Source organism: Haemaphysalis longicornis, unplaced genomic scaffold (genome assembly GCF_048455015.1).
Source record: "Haemaphysalis longicornis isolate Haplotype H1 unplaced genomic scaffold, Haemaphysalis longicornis Haplotype H1 scaffold_1, whole genome shotgun sequence".
Classification (NCBI taxonomy): domain Eukaryota; kingdom Metazoa; phylum Arthropoda; class Arachnida; order Ixodida; family Ixodidae; genus Haemaphysalis; species Haemaphysalis longicornis.
In genome coordinates this window covers 245197453-245202989 of record NW_027526203.1, presented here as the reverse complement: position 1 = coordinate 245202989, position 5537 = coordinate 245197453, and positions in this window count along the sequence as shown.

Below are 5537 nucleotides of genomic sequence, written 5' to 3'. Positions count from 1 at the left end.
GTTCCCTTCCTGTCCCGCGTGGGCCGGTGTCCAGAGTATGTCTACTGGGGTGAGGGGGGATTCTTCTGAAGAATTTTGAGTGCCAGGGATGAAATGGTGCCCTGGGCGAAATTTTGAATAGCGGTTTTGGAATCTGATATAATTGTGGGGGGCGTGGGGCGTTGCGTCAATGCTAAGGCTATTGCTGCCTCTTCCGCCTCTGCTGAGTTTTTCGTGTGGATGAATATTGCATGCACTGGTGGTTCGTCTGTGCCTTTCGTTACGACAATGGCCAATGCTGTTTTATGTCGGTATTCGGCGGCATCCACGAAGAGGGTGTTTTTGACCTGGAAGGTATCTTTTTTGTAGATATTGTGCCCTAAGTTCTCGTCTGTATTAGTGATGTGTTGGGTGCATATGCTTCGGCAGTGGTTTTATGATTAGGTTGTCTCTTATTTGTATTGGGATGGGCTCTTTCGCAGCTATTATTGCCGGGGGGTTGATTCTGAGCTGATGTCAACCTGTGGGAGTTTTGGTCAGACGGACTGATTGATTAGTTAAATGGGCTTCTACTAATTCCTCGCAATTGTTGTATATGCCTAGCTCATCGAGTATAGCGTTAGATGTACTTAAAGGTATTCGCAATGCGGCTTCGTATGCTTTTCTAATTAGTGTATTTATTATTTTCATTTCTTGGGCGCTTAGATGGAGGTAGGGGATGGAGTAGGTAATTCGGTTGAATACAAATGCTTGAATCAGGCGAATTCGGTCTCGCTCCTTAAGTCCTGCTCTTCGATTGGTGATTCTTTTCATAAGGCATATGGTTTGGTTTACATGTGTTGCGAGATTCTTAATGTGTATTGTATTTGAGCGATTCGCTTGTATGTGCAATCCTAGTATTCTGATTGTTGTAACTATGGGTATCTGATGTTGTTGAATGTTTAGTGAAATCTGTGGAGGTGTTTTCTCTTTCTTTCTTTTGGGTGGGAGCAGGAGCAATTCTGACTTTTTAGGTGAGCAGGTTAATCCTGCTTCGTTTGCAGCTTTTGAGACTGCCTCTTTTCCTTTTTGAAGGGTGTGTTCTATGTGAGCGTCGCTGCCTCCATGTATCCACAATGTAATATCATCCGCGCATAAAGTGTATTTCAATGTGGGTATTTTGGTTAATTCTTTTGGAGTGTTTAGTATTGCTAAGTTAAAGAGGAGTGGTGACAGCACAGCCCCTTGTGGGGTGTTGGGACCGGGAAGGCCGACTGCAGCCGGGAAGATGTCCAGAGCTGATAGGCCAACGTAACAGTTTACTTCATAGCGAGAGGTGAGCTGAAGCCAAAGAACAATGCCCCGACGGGCGAGGTTACAATACAGGACTCGAGCAGAGCGACAGCATCGATTCGCTGCTCAAACAGGAATGGTTTACAACGCTTGCGGGGGTCTATTTATACCCAAAAGCGGTAACGGTCAAAACGCAACAAGCTGCAACACGCCACGAACGTCACAGACACACACAACGCTCTTTCCAGAGTTCGTGAGTCATCGATGGCCTTGGCGCACATGGAGTCCGAGAGAGGGGAGAGAGTGTCCTTCAAACATGCTGATACATGCCTCGCCGGGCCGGCAACCGTCGAAGTTTGAAGCACGTTGAAAGCGGGGCGACTGGGCTGGGCTTGTCGAGGCGTGACTCACCGACGTGCTGGCACCTGACGGCTGTGGGGCGCACGTCCGTGATCAATGCCTGGGCGCGCCGCCGAATGTTGATCGCGCCGATAGCGAAGCGTCCGAGCCGGGCATGTAGAGACACGAAAGTATGATTCACCTACACGCGGGCGCCTGACGGATGTGGCACACGCGGTGGCTTCGCACGTGGTGGCTGATGCGGGTTGTTGTTGTTGTAATCCTTTATTTCAATGGGAAGGCCATGCGGCCATAATAAGGGAAGAGGGGGAAGAGGCAGGGGGGAGTAGCCGAGTAGCACAAATGGTGGGTCCTTGAACGCCTTAGAAGAGATCACTGCCGTCAGCAGAGCAAGACTAGGGTTATTGGGATCATGTGAGTGCAGTCAACTTTTACGACCGGGGTAGGCCCCAGTTTACACTAATCTCGAGAGACCACTCTCTAGGCCGAACACCCCGAGGGCTGAGAGAAAATTAGCGTCTTCGAAGGGGGGGTCGTCTTGAGAGGAATGACGTGGCAAAGCGTTGACGAGTATTGGGCGGTACAAAGAAAATGCGGCGCAGTGCCAGATTAAGTGGTTGAGGGTGGCGAACACTAACATTTGACAGTAGGGGCAGTAAGGAGGTGGAGATGTTGCCGGGTGAATCCATTTTCTCATGATGTGGGGTGTGAGGGCTGCGTTAGCAATAGTTTTGTTGATGAAGATTTCCGCAGAGTGAGGCATCGGAGGAGCCAGAGCCAGGTAGCCAGCGGGAGTAACGGACGCAAGGCGTACCTTCCGAGCATGGCGTGCGCGGTGAAGTTGAAGGCGAGGGTCAGGAGAGGGGCGCGACGCGTCGTCGTCCAGGGGAGGGGTACTAGTGAGTCACTCCCTTGCTGCATCGTGTGCAGCCTGGTTGCCCCCATCCGAGTCCGTGTGACCCGGCACCCATGCCAATCGAGCAGTGGTCCCATTGCGAGCCAGAATGGCGATCACGTGTTGGATTTCGTGAACAGTTGGGTGATCACTGAAGGGCTTGCGGAGTTCTTGAAGTGCCTGATGGGAGTCCGTGAGGATCCGAAAACGTGGAGGGGGCGGCGTTGCAATACTGTAGGTCAGGTGATCCAATGCGCTGAGGATGCTCTGAAGTTCTGCTTCCAAGGGAGACGAGTGGTGTCCTGGGCGAATGACAGAGCCATCCAAGTCTGGCCGAGCTGGGCAGCGCCAGGCCAGACCCATATGGGAAGGCGAAAGGCTGGCGTCCGTGTAAATGTCCACTTCATCTGGCAATTTTGTCGCAAGGACGCGCTGAAGGGCTTTCTCACGGGCAACTGGTCGGGTACGGGGGATACCAGTTCGCTGATGGGCCACTGTGACAGGCAGGAGTGACCAAGTGGGTGGCGGTGGTGAGGCCGAGGGAAGCGTCGGAAGAACGCGCAGGTCCCAAGGCGGAGAGTGCAGCCCCCTGTGGCGTTAATGTCCGCCTAAAGTCATGTTGTCCGAGAGTTTCCGCGAGGAGCTCTTCCATGGGAGGCATAGGAGCAGCCCGTTCAAGAGCATCGATGCGGGTATGCCTGGGAAGTCCAGTGATGGTGCGGAGCATAGCCCGATAAAGGACCGCTAAATGTTTCTTGTGAGTCGAGGATAGGCTGTAGGCCGGAGCGCCATAAGTGAGACGACCGACCGCTACCGCCCGACAGAGCGTGAGGCACGCCGATTGGTGAGCACCGCCAAATTTGTTTGAGAGACGAGAGATTAAGTGGAGCATTGGCTTCCAATTTTTCCGCAGTCACTTATCCACTCTCGAGCGCTGTTGTGGCTGGCGGGGGGGATGCCGAGCAAGCGAATATGACCACAGTGGGAGGAAATGGGTGTGTCGCCGATGTAAATTGTATGATGCATACTAGCAGGTGGTTGGTGCAGACCGTGGACGAGGAGAAATTCGGTCTTCTCGGGTGCTAACTCAAGGCCGAGAGTTGGAAGAGTAGTGGAGAGGCTGTTCACCGCCGCCTGCAATTCTGTTGCCATGTCCTCGGTGCAGTCGTAGTCGGTGGCCTCAACCCATACTGTGAGGTCGTCGGCATAGATGGCAAAACGAGCTGCAGTGTCCCGTTCTAGGTTGCGGGCGACGCGTGCCATGGCCAAATTGAAAAGTACGGGTCCAAGGACAGAACCCTGTGGAACGCCCCTATCTAGATAAAAGGTCCTGGGGCTCCATCGTGTATGCGTGCTGTGGAGCCGAATCGGTCGATTTTCTAAAAAATTCCTAATCCAGTTTTGGGTCCTTTGGCTTGGAAAGGCTATAGCGAGCTCTTCAAGGATCGCTGCCTGACTAACATTGTCAAAGTCTTTTCGCACGACGAAAGTGAGGACGACATAATCTGGATTACCAGCTCGTGACATACGGTTCAGAACGCGTCGCAGTAGCCAAAGGCAATCGTGAGTGCCAAGGTGAGGACGGAAGCCAGTCTAGGACGGATGAAACCACGGGCGTACATATTCAAAATAATACTGAAGGCGGTTGTTGATCAGGCGTTCAATAAGTTTACAGATGGTGGGTGTAAGAGAAATAGGCCGGAGATCAGTCAGCACAGAAGGATCTTTGTTTGGCTTCGGTATTGGGTGAACCAGTGTCAGTTTGAGTTCGTCGGGAACGTCACCAGAGGCTATAAGTGTTAATTATGTTTAGCAGTACTGAGTGTGCAGACTCGTCCAAGTTACGCAACTGCTGCCATGTCACGCCATCATGACCAGGTGCAGAATGTGGTTTTCCCTGGTGAAGAGCCGCTTTAAACTCCCCCATGGTGAATGGGGCATCGAGATTTCTATCCACGTTTGCAACCATTATGGTCGGCAGCGGAGGGTGGGGACTGAGAGCGGCACGTGGGAAAAAAATCGCGCCAATCCACCCCGTGAATGTGGTGTTACGAATGGGCCAGCGCCGCAGTACTTCCCCGCATCACTCCTCGGTTGTGCGGCGAAGCCACTCGTGCGCCTTCGAAAACAGGCGCAATCATGTCGGCAACAAGTTGCGACAAAGCCTCGTCAGACGCTTCGCTCTCTGCGCATTCGGCGGCTGCCTACGGCGGCTGAACTTCGGCGGCTGCCTGCGTGGCTCGTCTCCACGCTCTTCAAGGACAGAGTCCCCGGTGATCGCAACGGAGTCCTCCTCTCTCCCCTCTCTCGGACTCAACGTGCCCGAGGCTATGAACGGCTTACGAACTCTGGAAAGAGTGTTGTGCGTGTTCCAGCGTGTTGCGTTTGACCGTTACCGCTTTCGGGTATACGCCTCGAGCGCGGCCTGTAGGGGCGCCACTGAAATCCCCCTAGCGGCCCGTTTCGAAAGCAGCCGCGGGAGTCCGCGACCCGCTCCCTAGTGCTGCCGCTGCTTTTGCGGCACGTTCACGACTGAGATTTACCGTTTGCGGGCGTTTGAAATCCATGTTTATGTGGAGCAGTCACTCTGTTCGCAAATTGTTTGTGTTTACGAGAGTGTAAATGTTTCTGACGCGATCTTAGTGTGGTACATTCGGTCTGTATAAGCGCCAGGTGTGTGTCACAGGCCAGCGTCGCGGAACCGGCGTATGATGAAGCCGATTGTAGTCACACTGACCTGAATTTACTAGCCGTGTCGCCGTAACCACCGGTTCCTCAGATGTTCATGCTACGGCTATACACTACGATTTAAATCGGTTTTGTGCGCTCACATAATCAGCGGAGCACTCATACCTGACAGCACGCCAGTTACGTTTGCCAATATTATACCTCAGATATTGATCACCATTTACAAGCCAATCTGTGTTAATTTAGGGAATATTCAACAAAAGTACGATGGACAATGCATAATTATACTCTGGGATCAGCACACGACAGAGTCGTCTTGTCGTCAGGTGAGCGCCCGCAAACA